The sequence below is a fragment of the Eucalyptus grandis genome, chromosome 5 (genome assembly GCF_016545825.1).
Source record: "Eucalyptus grandis isolate ANBG69807.140 chromosome 5, ASM1654582v1, whole genome shotgun sequence".
NCBI classification, from domain to species: Eukaryota; Viridiplantae; Streptophyta; class Magnoliopsida; order Myrtales; family Myrtaceae; genus Eucalyptus; species Eucalyptus grandis.
Window position 1 is genome coordinate 14,532,184 of NC_052616.1, and position 16,886 is coordinate 14,549,069.

Genomic DNA, 16,886 nt, shown 5'->3' on the forward strand with positions numbered 1-16,886 from the left:
TTGTATGGATTCATGTGGTGGCTGGAGTTGATCATTGGTGGACCAAGACATTTTTAGCCCCCCTGAATGAAGCTTGTAAGTATCGCCAGGAAGGGCCGGCGATGGAGTGGGGAGGGTCGGCCGGGGTCGCCGGGCCCTGGCCAAGGGCTGGCGAGGGCCGGCGAGCCCTTGCCTAGATCTAGGGCAAGGGTCGTGGCCCTCGTTGCGATCCGGCGAGGGCTCGCAGCCCTCGCCGTCGGTTGGCCGGGGCCGGCGACCCGGCCGACCCTCCCCCTCCGTCGCCGGCCCTTCCCGGCGACGGCGGGGAGGCGGCGTGGCGAGGGCTCAGCCCTCAGCCGCCCGTTTGATCTCCCCCCCAATTTTCTTTTCTTAATTTTTAAATTTTTTAAATTTTTCTTAATTTTTTAATTTTTTGAATATTTTAAATAAAATTAAGTTTAAATTTAATTTAATTAATTTTTATATTATTATTTATACGTCATACGCGAAACGACGTCGTTTTTCCATTTTCTCCACCACGTTAGCGTGCAAAACAACGCCGCTTTGGACCAAACTCGTCGGAAAGTTGCCACGTCGCCATTTGGTCGGATTTTCACCGGAGTGGCACTTAAGTGTCCCATTTAACTTCAAAACTGGCACTCAAGTTTACCATTTTGAAGTTATGGCACTTAAGTGTCCCTCGGTGCCAAGTTATGGCACTTGGGCTGTACTTCTGCTGTTTTTCCACATAAGAACCAAAATTGAGGGACCTGCGAGAAGTACCCATCATGTAAATTGACAAATAAGAAGGTTCCAACGGTACACGTACTCCTGGAATCACAAAATTAAAAAAATCATAATTATTGATTGAAAGTAATTTCTGATTTTATATATCATATCCAAGTTTATAATGGCAAAATATCCATGGTTATGAAAAATTGTGAGAGAGTTTAAATGTCTCAATAACTATAGAAGTTCTAACGAACAATGAACACATAGCCAAAGAAAAAATGGCGCTAAGAGAAGACCTCAGATTAGAATTAGCCAATATTGTCACCCGTTTACACGTCGAAATGGATGCCATGTCCGTTATTCAAGCAATTATAAGCACCCATAAGAATAATTTACTGATAAAACCCATTTTGGCTGACTGTAGGAACCTGCTTACAGAGCTGTACAATTACAAATACAAAATTTAACTGATTTCAAAGAAGATGGTCGTGCGGATTTTTTTGCCCTTCTTGAAAAAAATGAAGAACATATGCAGTTTATTTGTATTTTTTCTTTTAATTTCTTTGTGCCAAATGCTAAAGACCTTTTTGTATGTAGACTTCGCTGGGAGTACATATAATCCAGACAATGAAACTTCATTAGTTTTATTCAATGTAATTCTGTTATTTACCCAAAAACAAAAAAGGGGAGGGGGCACACTGTATATTCAGTTAGAAAAGTGTATTCATCATTCATTTATACATTTTTAAACATTTGTTGTTTATTCTCACGTAAAAAATTAATATTAATGTGAGAAAATTCCATTCCCGTTCTTCACTCCCATTTTATAATGACACTAGAACTTTAGCATGGGTGATGGCAGGGTTTCTTGAAATAGCAACCTTGAAGATAAATCTAACTAAAAATTTGAGCAAGAGTTGTACAAGCACTTGTTTGGTTTCTTGTTGGCACTTTTCGGCAAATCTAACTGTAAATCTCAGCACAGAGTTGTTCTCATAATTTCATCTGGATTTTTTTTTTGGTCATATAATTTCGTCTGAAGTTGAACTTGTGTTAAATGGTTTGACCAAAAAAATGGCCCCACATGGCACGATGATTGGGACAAAAAGAAGACTTGAAAATCTTCCAAGTCTTCCACTAATTGAGAATCTAACGTTGCCACTTCAACTTTGACATCATGAAAAATGCATAAGAACCAATTTGACTATAATCTATTAATGCACTTAACCGGGTATTGCACAAATATTCTTTTCCTAGCAATAGGAAATTAATTATTTTTCAAGATTTTTACCTATCTCTTAGATTAAGAATTGAAATCACTCGATAGTTTTTAAGAATAATCCTCAAATCATAGAAGAAAATATCGTAAGCAACCTTAAGCATAATTTATTGATAAAACCCATTTTGGCTGACCGCAGGAACTTGCTTATAGAGTTGTAATACAAAATTTAATCGATTTCAAATAAGATGGTTGCGTGGATTCTTTGGCCCTTCTTGAAAAGGAAGAACATCTGCAGTTTCTTTTTTCCTTGTGCCGGATGCTATTAAAGACTTTTTTGTATGTAGACTCCGCTGGAAGTACATTTACTCCAGACGATGAAACTTGACTAGTTTTATTTAACATAATTCTATTATTTAACCAAAAAAAAAAGGGAGAAGGGACACTGTATTTTCAGTTAGAAAAGCAAATTCATTATTCCTTTATACTTTTCTAAACATTTGTTGTCCATTCTCATGTCAAAAATTAGTATTAATGTGAGAAAATTCCATTCCCATTCTTCACTCCCATTTTATAACGACACTAGAACTTTAGCACAGGCGATGGCAGGGTCTCTTGAAATAGCAACTTTGAAGATAGATCTAATTAAAAATTTGAGCAAGAGTTGGATTGCTTAGGCTTTTATTAGCACTTGTTTGGTTTCTTGTTGGCACTTTTTCGTAAATCTAACCGTAAATCTCAGTACGGAGTTATTCTCATAATTTCGTCTGGTTTTTTGTTTTTTTTTGTCATATAATTTCGTCTAGAGTTGAACTCATGTTAAATGGTTTGACCAAAAAAAGGCCCCGCATGGTGCGGTGATTGGGACAAAACGAAGACTTGGAAATCTTCCAAGTCTTCCACTGGTTGAGAATCTAATGTCGCCACTTCAACTTTGACATCATGGAAAATGCATAAGAACCAATTCGATTATAATCTAAGCATGACTCTTAATAGTTAATGCACTTAACCGGGTATTGCACAAATATTCTATTCCTAGCAATAGGAAATTATATTATCCTTCAAGATTTTCACCTTTCTTTTAGATTTAGAACTGAAATCAATCTACAGTTTTTTGGAATATTCATAATCCTCCAATCATAAAAGAAAATATCGTAAGCACCCATAATCATAATTTATTGATAAAACCCATTTTGGCTTACTGAAGGAACTTGCTTACAGAACTATACAAGTACAAAATTTAACCGATTTCAAATAAGATGGTTGCGCGGATTCTTTGGCCCTTCTTGAAAAGGAAGAACAACTGCAGTTTGTTTTCTTTTTTATTTATTGTTTTTATTTCTATGTGCCAAATGCTATTAAAGACCTTTTTCTGTGTAGACTCCGCTGGGAGTACATAAACTCCAGATGATGAAACTTGACTAGTTTTATTTAATGTAGTTCTATTATTTACCCCAAAAAAGGGAGGGGGACACTGTATATTCTGTTATAAAAGTGAATTAATCATTCCTTTACACCTTTCTAGACATTCGTTGTCCATTCTCACGTTAAAAATTAGTATTAATGTGAGAAAATTCCATTCTTGTTCTTCACTCCCATTTTATAATGACACTAGCACTTTAGCATGGGCGATGGTAGGGTCTCCTGAAATAGTAACATTGAAGATAAATCTACGTAAAAATTTGAGTAGGAGTTGGACTACTTAGGTTTCTACCCGCACTTGTTTGGTTTCTTGTTGGCACTTTTTGGTAATTCTAACTGTAAATCTTAGCACGGGGTTGTTCTCATAAATTCATCTAGATTTTTTTTTTGGGTCGTATAATTTCATTTGGAGTTGAACTCGTATTAAATGTTTGACAAAAAAACAGCCCCACGTGACTCGGCAATTGGGACAAAAAGAAGACTTGAAAATCTTCCAAGTCTTCCACTAGTTGAGATTCTAACGTCACCACTTCAACTTTGACATCATGGAATATGCATAAGAACCAATTCGATTATAATCTAAGCATGACTCTTAATAGTTAATACACTTAACCGAGTATTGTGCAAATATTCTTTTCCTAACAATAGGAAATTACATTATTTTTCAAGATTTTCACCTATCTTTCACTCTACAGTTTTTAAGAATATTCATAATGGTCCAATCATAAAAGAATTTATCGTAAGCACCAATAAGCATAATTTATTAATAAAACCCATTATGGCTGACTATAGGAACATGCTTACAGAGATGTACAAGTATAAAATTTAACCCATTTAAGAGAATATGGTTGCACGGATTCTTTGGCCATTCTTGAAAAGGAAGAACATCTGCAGTTTGTTTGTTTTTATTTATTTATTTATTTCTTTGTGCCGGATATTATTAAAGACATTTTTGTATGTAGAGTCCATTGGGACTACATATACTCTAGATGAAGAAACTTGACTAGTTTCATTTAATGTAGTTATGTTATTTACCGAAAAAAAAAGGGAGGGGGGACACCATATCTTCAGTTAGAAAAGCATATTCATCATTCCTTTTTACCTTTCTAAACATTCGTTGTCCATTATCACGTCAAATATTAGAATTAATGTGAGAAAATTCCATTCCCGTTCTTCACTTCCATTTCATAATGACACTAGCACTTTAGCACGGGTAATGCCAATGTCTCATGAAATAGCAACCTTGAAGATAAATCTAACTAAAAATTTGTGCAAGAGTTGGACTGCTTAGGCTTGTATCAGCACTTGTTTGGTTTCTTGTTGGCACTTCTTGATAAGTCTAACTGGAAATTTCAGCACGGGGTAATTCTTGTAATCTCGTTTGGATTTTTTTTTTTCGGTCATATAATTTTGTCTAGAGTTGAACTTGTGTAAAATGGTTTGACCAAAAGGCTCCACGTGGCACCTCGATTGGGACAAAAAGAAGACTTGAAAATCTTCCAAGTCTTCCACTAGTTGAGAATCTAACATTGCCACTTAAACTTTGACATCATGGAAAATACATAAGAATCAATTTGATTATAATTTAAGCGTGACTTTTAAAAGTTAATGCACTTAACCGGTTATTGCGCAAATCTTCTTTTCCTAGCATTAGGAAATTGCGTTATTTTTCAAGATTTTTACCTATCATTTTGATAGAGAACTGAAATCACTCTACAGATTTTAAGAATATTCATAATCCTCCAATCAAAAAAGAAAATATCGTGAGCACCCATAAGCATAATTTATTAATAAAACCCATTTTGGCTGACCGAAGGAACTTGCTTACAGACGTGTAAAAGTATAAAATTTAAACAATTTCAAAGAAAATGGTCATGTCGATTCTTGGGCCCTTCTTGAAAAGGAGGCACATCTGCAGGTTTTTTTATTTCTTTTTTTTTTTTAATTTCTTTGTGCCTCATACTATTAAAGACCTTTCTGTATGTAGACTCCGCTGGGAGTACATATACTCCAAACGATGAAACTTAATTAGTTTTATTTAAGGTAGTTATGTTATTTACACAAAAAAAAAATAGAGGGGGGACACTGTATCTTCAGTTAGAAAAGTGTTTTCATCATTCTTTTATACATTTCTCAACATTCGTTGTCCATTCTCAAGTCAAAAATTAGTATTAACGTTTGAAAATTCTATTCCCGTTCTTCACACCCATTTTATAATGACATTAACACTTTAGCACGAACAATGTCAGGGTCTGTTGAAATAGCAATCTTGAAAATAAATCTAACTAAAACTTTGAGGTAAAGTTAGATTGCTTAGGCTTGTACCAGCACTTGTTTGATTTCTTGTTCGCACTTTTCAATAAATCTAACTATAAATCTCAGCACGGGTTGTTCTCGTAATTTCGTCGAGATTTTTTTTTGTCATATAATTCTGTATGGAGTTGAACTCACGTTAAATGGTTTGACCAAAAAATTGGCCCCACGTGGCGCGGCGATTGGGATAAAAAATAAGACTTGAAAATCTTCCAAGTCTTCCACTAGTTGAGAATCTGACATCACCACTTCCACTTTGACATCATGGAAAATACATAAGAATCATAATCAAAGAGTGACTCTTAAAAGTTAATGCACTTTTCCGGTTATTGTGCGAATCTTCTTTTCCTAGCATTAGGAAAGTACATTATTTTTCAAGATTTTTACCTATCATTTTAATTGACAACTGAAATCACTCTACAGTTTTTAAGAATATTAGTAATCCTCCAATCATAAAAGAAAACATCGTAAGCACCCATAAGCATAATTTCTCAATAAAACCCATTTTGGCTGACCGTAGGAACCTGCTTAAAGAGCTGTCCAACTACAAAATTTAACCGATTCAAAGAAGATGGTCACGTGGATTCTTTGGCCCTTCTTGAAAAGGAAAAACATATGCAGTATTTTCTTTTTTATTTCTTTGTGCCTGATGCTATAAAAGATATTATTGTATGTAGACTCCACTGTGAGTACATATACTCCAGACGATGAAACTTAACTAGTTTTATCTAAGGTAGTTATGTTATTTACCCAAAAAAAAGAGAGGGGGGACACTGTATCTTCAAATAGAAAAGTGTATTCATCATTCCTTTATACCTTTCTCAATATTCGTTGTCCATTCTCACGTCAAAAATTAATATTAATGTTTGGAAATTCCATTGTCCTTCTTCACTCCCATTTTATAATGACACTAGCATTTTAGCACGGACGATGGCAGGGTCTCTTCAAATAGCAATCTTGAAAATAAATCAAACCAAAAATTTGAGGAAGAGTTGGAATGCTTAGGCCTATACCAGCACTAGTTTGCTTTCATGTTGGCACTTTTTAATAAATCTAACTATAAATCTGAGTACGGGGTTGTTCTCGTAATTTCATTTGGATTGTTTTCTTGTCATATAATTTCGTCTGGATTTGAACTCGCGTTAAATGGTTTGACCAAAAAATTGGCCTCATGTGGTGCGGCGATTGGGACAAAAAGAAAACTTGAAAATCTTCCAAGTCTTCCACTAGTTGAGAATCTAACATTGCTACTTCCACTTTGACATCATGGAAAATACATAAGAGTCAATTTGATTATAATCTAAGTGTGACTCTTAAAAGTTAATGCACTTAATTGGTTATCGTGCAAATTTTCTTTTCCTAGCATTAGGACATTATATTATTTTTCAATATTCTTACCTATCATTTTGATAGAGAACTGAAATTAGTCTACAGATTTTAAGAATATTCATAATCCTCCAATCATAAAAGAAAATATCGTGAGCACCCATAAGCATAATTCATTAATAAAACCCATTTTGGTTGATCGAAGGAACTTGCTTACAGAGGTGTACTTGCACAAAATTTAACCGATTTCAAAGAAGATGGTTACGTGGATTCTTTGGCCCTTCTTGAAAACGAAGAACATCTGCAGTTTTTATTTTTATTTTTATTTCTTTGTGCATGATGCTTTAAAAGATATTTTTGTATGTAGACTCCGATGGGAGTACATATACTCAAGACAATGAAACTTAACTAGTTTTATTTAAGGTAGTTATGTTATTTACCCAAAAAAAAAACGAGGAAAAACATTGTATCGTTAGTTATAAAAATGTATTCATCATTCCTTTATACCTTTCTCAACATTCGTTGTCCATTCTCACGCCAAAAATTAGTATTAATATTTGAAAATTCCATTCATGTTCTTCACTCCCATTTTATAATGACACTAGCACTTTAGCATAGATGATGGTAGGGTCTGTTGAAATAGCAATCTTGAAAATAAATCAAACTAAAAATTTGATGAAGAGTTGGACTGCTTAGGCCTGTACCAGCACTTGTTTGGTTTCTTGTTGGCATTTTTTAATAAATCTAACTATAAATCTCAGTACGGGGTTGTTCTCGTAATTTCATTTGTATTGTTTTTTTTTCATATAATTTCGTCTGGAGTTGAACTTGCGTTAAATGGTTTGACCAAAAAATTGGCCCCACGTGGTGCGGCGATTGGGACAAAAAGAAGACTTGAAAATCTTCCAAGTCTTCCACTAGTTGAGAATCTAACATCGCCATTTCCATTTTGACATCATGGAAAATACATAAGAATCAATCTAATTATAATCTAAGTGTGACTCTTAAAAGTTAATGCACTTAACCTGTTATTGCACAAATCTTCTTTTCCTAGCATTAGGAAATTATATTATTTTTCAAGATTTTTACCTATCTTTTTTTATCGAGAACTGAAATTACTCTACATATTTTAAGAATTTTCATAATCCTCCAATTATAAAAGAAAATATCGTAAGCACCCATTAGCATAATTTATTAAAAAAAAAAACTCATTTTGGCTGACTGTAGGAACCTACTTACAAAGATGTACATGCACAAAATTTAACTGATTTCAAAGAAGATGGTAGCGTGGATCCTTTGGCTTTTCTTGAAATGGAAGAACATCTACAGTTTTTATTTTTATTTCTTTGTGCCTGATGCTATAAAAGACATTTTTGTATGTAGACTCCACTGGGAGTACATATACTCTAGACAATGGAACTTAACTAGTTTTATTTAATGTAGTTATGTTATTTACCCAAAAAAAAAAATGAGGGGAAACACCGTATCGTTAGTTATAAAATGTATTTATCATTCCTTTATACCTTTCTCAACATTCGTTGTCCATTTTCACGTAAAAAATTAGTATTAATGTTTGAAAAATCCATTCTCGTTCTTCACTACCATTTTATAATGACACTAGCATTTTAGCACGGACGATGGCAGGGTTTCTTGAAATTGCAATCTTGAAAATAAATCTAACTAAAACTTTGGGGAAGAGTTGGATTGCTTAGGCTTGTACCGGAACTTGTTTGGTTTCTTATTGGCACATTTCAATAAATCTAACTATAAATCTCAGCACGCGGTTGTTCTTGTAATTTCGTCTGGATTTTTTTTTTGTCAAATAATTTCGTCTGCAGTTGAACTCACGTTAAATGGTTTGACCAAAAAATTGGCCCCACATGGCGCGGTGATTGAGACAAAAAGAAGACTTGAAATCTTCCAAGTCTTGCACTAGTTGAGAATCTGACATCGCCACCTCCACTTTAACATCATGGAAAATACATAAGAATCATAATCAAAGCGTGATTCTTAAAAGTTAATGCACTTTACCGGTTATCACGCGAATCTTCTTTTCCTAGCATTAGGAAATTACATTATTTTTCAAGATTTTTGCCTATCATTTTGATTGAGAACTGAAATCACTCTACAGTTTTTAAGAATATTCATAATCCTCCAATCATAAAAAAAAAAAAATATCGAAAGCACCCATAAGCCTAATTTATTAATAAAATCCCTTTTGGCTGACCGCAGGAACCTGCTTAAAGAGCTGTCCTACTACAAAATTTAACCAATTTCAAACAAGATGGTCGCGTGGATTCTTTGGCCCTTTATGAAAAGGAAGAACATCAGCATTTTTTTTTTTTTTTTTTATTTGTTTGTCTATGATGGTATTAAAGACCTTTTTGTTTATAGACTCCGCTCGGAGTACATAAACTCCAGACGATGAAACTTAACTTGTTTTATTTAAGGTAATTATGTTATTTACCCAAAAAAAAAAAAAAAAAAGAGAGGGGGGCACTATAATCTTTGGTTAGAAAAGTGTATTCACCATTCCTTTATACATTTCTCAATATTCGTTGTCCATTCTCACCTCAAAATTAGTATTAATGTTTGAAAATTACATTGTTCTTCATCACTCCCATTTTATAATGACACTAGCATTTTAGCACAGACGATGTCATAGTCTCTTCAAATAGCAATCTTGAAAATAAATCAAACTAAAAATTTCGGGAAGAGTTGGATTGCTTAGGCCTGTACGAGCACTTGTTTGGTTTCTTGTTGACACTTTTTAATAAATCTAATTATAAATCTCAGTACGAGGTTGTTCTCACAATTTCGTCTGGATTTTTTTTTGTCATATAATTTTGTGTGGAGTTGAACTCGCATTAAATGGATTGACCAAGAAATTTGCCCCACGTGGCGCGATGATTAGGATAGAAAGAAGATTTGAAAATCTTCCAAGTCTTCCACTAGTTGAGAATCTAAGATCGCCACTTCCACTTTGACATCATGGAAAATACATAAGAATCAATTTAATTAAAATCTAAGTGTGACTCTTAAAAGTTAATGCACTTAACCTGTTATTGCACAAATCTTATTTTCCTAGCATTAGGAAATTATATTATTTTTCAAGATTTTTACCTATCATTTTTTTTTATTGAAAACTGAAATTACTCTATAGATTTTAAGAATATTCATAATCCTCCAATTATAAAAGAAAATATCGTAAGCACCAATAAGCATAATTTATTAAAAAAACTCATCTTGGCTGACCGTAGGAACTTGCTTACAGAGATGTAAATACACAAAATTTAACTGATTTCAAAGAAGATGGTCGCATGGATTCTTTGGCCCTTCTTGAAAAGGAAGAACATTTGCGGTTTTTATTTTTATTTTTATTTCTTTGTGCCTGATGCTATAAAAGACATTTTTGTATGTAGATGCCGCTGGGAGTACATATACTACAGACAGTGAAACTTAACTAGTTTTATTTAAGGTAGTTAGGTTATTTACCCAAAAAAAAAAAACACGAGGGGAAATACTGTATCATTAGTTATAAAAATGTATTCATCATTCCTTTATACCTTTCTCAACATTTGTTGTCCATTTTCACGTCAAAAATTAGTATTAACGTTTGAAAATTCCATTCCCGTTCTTCACTCCCATTTTATAATGACACTAGCACTTTAGCACGGACGATGGCAGGGTCTGTTGAAATTGCAATCTTGAAAATAAATCTAACTAAAACTTTGCTTAAGAGTTGGATTGCTTAGGCTTGTACCAGCACTTGTTTGGTTTCTTATTAGTACTTTTCAATAAATCTAACTATAAATCTCAACACGGGGTTGTTCTCGTAATTTCGCCTGGATTTTATTTTTTTTGTAATATAATTTCATCTGCAGTTGAACTCATGTTAAATGGTTTGACCAAAAAATTGGCCCCACGTGGCGCGGTGATTGGGACAGTAAAAAAACTTGAAAATCTTCCAAGTCTTCCACTAGTTGAGAATCTGACATCACTGCTTCCACTTTGATATCATGGAAAATACATAAGAATCATAATCAAAATGTGACTCTTAAAAGTTAATGCACTTTACTGATTATTGCGCGAATCTTGTTTTCCTAACATTAGGAAATTACATTATTTTTCGAGATTTTTACCTATCATTTTGATTGAGAACTGAAATTACTCTAAGTTTTTTTAGAATATTCATAATCCTCCAATCATAAAAGAAAATTTCGAAAGCACCCACAAGCATAATTTATTAATAAAATCCATTTTGGCTGACCGCAGGAACTTGCTTAAGCTGTTGTCCAACTACAAAATTTAACCGATTTCGAAGAAGATGGTCGCGTAGATTCTTTGGCTCTTCATGAAAAGGAAGAACATCTGCATTTTTTTCTTTTATTTGTTTGTCCATGATGCTATTAAAGACCTTTTTGTATGTAGACTCCGCTCGGTGTACATAAACTCCAAACGACAAAACTTAACTTGTTTTATTTAGGGTAATTAAGTTATTTACCCAAAAAAAAAAGATATGGGGGACACTGTATCTTTAGTTAAAAAAGTGTATTCGTCATTCCTTTATACATTTCTCAATATTCGTTGTCCATTCTCACGTAAAAAATTAGTATTAATGTTTGAAAGTTCCATTCCCGTTCTTCACACCCATTTTATAATGACACCAGCACTTTAGCACGGACAATGGTAGGGTCTGTTGAAATTGCAATCTTGAAAACAAATCTAACTAAAACTTTGCGGAAGGGTTGGATTGCTTAGGCTTGTACCAGCACTTGTTTGGTTTCTTATTGGCACTTTTCAATAAATCTAACTATAAATTTCAGCACGGGGTTGTTCTCGTAATTTCGTATGGATTTTTTTTTTGTCATATAATTTTGTCTAGAGTTGAACTCATGTTAAATGGCTTGACCAAAAAATTGACCCAACGTGGCACGGTGCTTGGGACAAAAAGAAGACTTGAAAATCTACCAAGTCTTCCACTAATTGAGAATTTGACATCGCCACTTCCACTTTGACATCATGGAAAATACATAAGAATCATAATCAAAGCTTGACTCTTAAAAGTTAATGCACTTTACCGGTTATTGTGCGAATCTTCTTTTCCTAGCATTAGGAAATTATGTTATTTTACAAGATTTTTACCTATCACTTTGATTGAGAACATAAATCATTCTACAGTTTTTAAGAATATTCATTATCCTGCAATCATAAAAGAAAATATCCAAAGCACCCATAAGCATAATTTATTAATAAAATCCATTTTGGCTGACCGCATGAACCTGCTTAAAGAGCTATCCAACTACAAAATTTAACCGATTTCGAAGAAGATGGTCGCGTGGATTCTTTGGCCCTCCTTGAAAAGGAAGAACATCTGCATTTATTTATTTATTTATTTGTTTGTCCATGATGCTAAAAAAGACCTTTTTGTATGCAGACTTCGCTCGGTGTACATAAACTCCAAACGATAAAACTTAACTTGTTTTATTTAGGGTAATTATGTTATTTACCAAAAAAAAAAAAAAAAAAAAGAGATGGGGGACACTGTATCTTTAGTTAAAAAAGTGTATTCATCATTCCTTTATATATTTCTCAATATTCGTTGTCCATTCTCACGTCAAAAATTAGTATTAATGTTTGAAAATTCCATTGTCCTTCTTCACTCCCATTTTATAAGGACACTAGCATTTTAGCACGGACGATAGCAAGGTCTGTTGAAATAGCAATCTTGAAAATAAATCAAACTAAAAATTTAAGGAAGAGTTGGACTGCTTAGGCCTGTACCAGCACTTGTTTGGTTTCTTATTGGCGCTTTTTAATAAATCTAACTATAAATCTCAGTACGGGGTTGTTCTCGTAATTTTGTCTGGAATTTGTTTCTTATATAATTTCATTTGGAGTTGAACTCACGTTAAATGGTTTGACCAAAAAATTGGCCCCACGTGGCGCGGTGATTAGGACAATAAGAAGACTTGAAAATCTTCCAAGTCTTCCACTAGTTGAGAATATGATATCGCCACTTCCACTTTGACATCATGGAAAATACATAAGAATCATAATCAAGGCGTGAGTCTTAAAAGTTAATGCACTTTACTGGTTATTGCGCAAATCTTCTTTTCCTAGCATTAGGAAATTACATTATTTTTCAAGATTTTTACCTATCATTTTGATTGAGAACTGAAATCACTCTACAGTTTTTAAGAATATTTATAATCCTCCAATCATAAAAGAAAATATCGAAAGCACCCATAAGTATTGTGACATCCTGAAATTCGAGTCCTTTGAGGAATGAATGGATGTGAATTTCGTCAATGCATTGTTGGTTGATCTCACTCGGAATTGATCACTCCTGAGATACTGACCTTGAGGGGAAAGGCTAATGAGGACAGAACTCGTACGACTAAAGGACTCGACCTGGGAAAACGACTTGACCATGAGATTTACGTGAGGACGATCCTGTAGATAGGCAGGCCGATTCTAAGGACGACTAAAAGTCGATTCGCGGACAGAACATAATGGAACGACGGGTGATTCCGTTTACTGTTATCGAATCCACGAACGACCCTATGTCGATCCTCAATAATCGTGTACTTTGAAATAAGAATCTATCCTCCGTAATTTCATGCAGTCAAGGACGTCCATGCGTCGAGATGTCTTGAACGTGGTTTGGCACGAGTCGGTCACGCGTGAATCCTCAAAGCCACCCGTCAGTCTGAGTTGTTACCAAAATGGCATTGGGCGAAATTGACATGGCAAGAGAACTTAGGATTGGACTTCGAATTATCGGGAATGTCCGGGACGGACTTTGGATGAAGCTACTTCAGACAGTCGACAGAGTCAGTTAAGCCGAGCAATTGGAAAAAAGGGATTTTCGGACCAAGGAAGCAAGCCGTGAGGTCGTGGGCCGGGCCAAGCCAGTGTGGGCCCTAGGCCCAAAGTTGGGACAGCCACCAAATGGGCCTAAGTCAAGCAAGTTAGCCCATTGGGCCAAACCAACTATTCATCTTCTAAGCCCATGGGCCAAGCCTTAACCATTTCAAAGCCCAATCAATTCCCAAGCCCACTTCTATTCATGGCCAAGCCCAATTCCTAGGCCCATCCACCAATTTCAGCCCAAGGTCAGATTGGTAAATTGGTGCAAAGTGAAATGACTATTTTGCCCCTAAAAGCAAGTGGATAATGGCAAAGGAGGAGAGAGAAATTGATGATGTCATGCATGGGGACTTGAAGTGGCCATTAAATGGCCTTAATGAGGAGTGCTCTCAGCCCTCCCATCACTCTCTCTCCCCCATTCGACCTCCAAGCGGACGAGCTCCTCTCTTCCTCGTTTTCCCTCTCCTTCAGTTTCTGCTCCAGCTGACCCTTCGTCAAAGAATCGAGTCAAAAGTGGTCTTCCCGGATGAATCAGCCAACGATCCACCTATCACCGTGACCGGGAGAGACAGACCGTTCCAACGAGCCCAGTTTCGTCCCGAACGGAGCTTCCGGTCGTCCTGTACGGCCGTCTCAAGAAGCCGGTCGCCGGACCGCCTGGTTCCGCCCTGCTTCGCCTGTTTCGACTTTGCAGCCCGTTTTCTTCCATTCCAGCCGTTCCTTTGCTCATCCCAACCTCCAGCAAGACCCCAAGACCCCCAGGTGTCACCGGTTGCCAGCCACCCTCCTCGCCGGAGCTCCGGCCAAGCCGTTCAACTTGTTTTCTTCTCCGGCAGGGCTGTTTTTCAGAAGTTTCAGTGGGAGTCCGAGCTGTGGTTGCTGTGTTGAGCTTGGGACCGCCTTGGAGTGTCGTGGTAGAGGTCCCGGAGCGTCGCCTCCGTCGTCGCCGCCGCGTCGGTGTTTCCGGCCCGCTTAACGGGTGAGTTTAGCTCCTAATCCTTCGATTAGTGCCTAAACTTGCTTAGGGTTGGTTTAGTTAGATTTAATTCTGGTTTAAGTGATTTAATTAAGTTGTATTAGCCCTAAGATAGGTGGTTAGATGGATGAATTAAATTAGTCTAGCCTAATCTTGCTTTATTTGCTTAATGTGGTTTATGTGGTTAATTAAGTATGATTGGCTTTAATTAATTGATGGTTGCTTTAATTAATTGATGGTTGCTTTAATTAATGCTTTTAATGATTTCTGAATTTAATTTATAGTTTATTAAATTCTGGAAATTACTGTTCATGCGACACTATTCACCATTGACTGTTCACGAGTTACTGTTCACGATTTACTGTTCACGTGCACTGTTCGCGTGCACTGTTCATCCAGAATGCGAAAAGTGTCTAAAATTCATATGTGTTGAGTCTATGAAGTAAATGGATGTAAAAATGCATGGGCATCTGCATGAATTGAGTGATGATTGTGCAATTGTGTGGTGATTGGAAATTTGGTATTTATTCAGAAAATCCCGGGTGTCGGGTTTTGACACCGAAAATGGATTTTAAGTATTATATCGAACAGTGGGGTTTGAAAAAGGAAAGTATCAGTTTTCTGGTTCGAATTAACGTGTGCCCACGCACGATTACTTTCTCAGATGTTTTTAATACGAAGGAAAGAGGCCAGGATTACTATTTTAATCGGGGCATTTGAGTGAAATGCAAAGTGTCCTGGGCCGATATTGAATTGTCGTGTGTTGGTTAAGAGGAAACCGTCCCGGGCTGTTGAGCTGGACGTGCCCCTATATGGGATGCCCGCGCAATGGATGCCGGTCGCAGTAGAGGCTGGGCCGAATGGACCGATGCTCCTTCGGGAATGCCGTCGACGTAGTGACGAAGCCGTGCTCTAAGGGGGGAGACGATGCTCCTTCGGGAATGCCGTCGACGTAGTGACGAAGCCGTGCTCCAAGGGGGGAGACGATGCTCCTTCGGGAATGCCGTCGACGTAGTGACGAAGCCGTGCTCCATGAGGGGAGACGATGCCTGGCATTAATGTCAGTAGATAGCCGAACTGTGAGTAGGCTATGCCCTTGAGTGGCAGTGAATAACAATTGGAACGCATGTTGGGTGTTGATTGACGCGCTGGATTATGGGACGGAATTGTGTGGCACGGTATGGGACGTGTCATAATGATTCAGTCTTATAATCAGGACCCCTGTGATTAATTGAGTGGATAAGACGTTTCAATTGTTGTATGCATTGAATATATGCATGATATTGTTGAACTGTGATAATGTGCAAGAATGCATGAGAATCATGGCATCTGCGATTTCGGTCATACGTGAGTTAAGCACATTGTTTATGGCACGCGTGCATGAATCGATAACATGCAGGGTGTGGCAATGGCCAGGTGAGATCGCTTGTGATGCGACTCATATGTGATTGATGAAATATATCATCTATTGGCCATGTGCATTGCGTGTATTGTGCTGAATTATAACGTGCAGGGTATGGCATACCAGGTAAGGTTGTATGCGAATCGACTGTTGGTTGTTGCTTGTGGTGGGGTAGTTCTGGATAGGTACCCTGGGTTGAGTTGGTGTACTAACCGGGGCTTAGAGGTAGAACTTGCTGAGACGTTGTCTCAATGGTTATTGAATAACCATTTCAGGACCTGGATGAGGAGCCTAAGGAGCATGAATCTGATGAGGAGATCCCTGTTGAGGAACCTGAAGAGGAGTACGTGGAGGAGGACCCCGAGTACGACCCGGATGAGGACTGAGATCCCGTCCTGTCTTGTCAGACCTTGTTTGCATGTGAATAGACGTTAGACCAGAGTTGCGTATATATAGTATTGTAGAATACTATGAGATGCATGTAAAAAGGTGTGGTTGTAAATTTTCAGTATGAAAAATATATGGCCTGCTTTTCTATCCCATTGCTTTATTGTCTGGGGAATTATAACTGCTTCCGCATGTGCAAATAAAAATGAAAGGGTCGGCGACGAGTCCTGGGAACGTCGCGAAATTTTATCGACCAC

General features: G+C 36.6%; 1 long non-coding RNA gene and 1 pseudogene across 1 annotated transcript; both read left to right on the forward strand.

Annotated features, from left to right (window-relative positions):
- LOC120286268 overlaps positions 1-16,886 on the forward strand; it is a 69,303-nt pseudogene that overhangs the window by 11,268 nt on the left and 41,149 nt on the right.
- LOC120293170 lies at positions 14,270-16,784 on the forward strand. The gene is made up of 2 exons (XR_005550872.1): positions 14,270-14,843; positions 16,518-16,784. It is a non-coding gene; the product is annotated as an uncharacterized LOC120293170 (long non-coding RNA).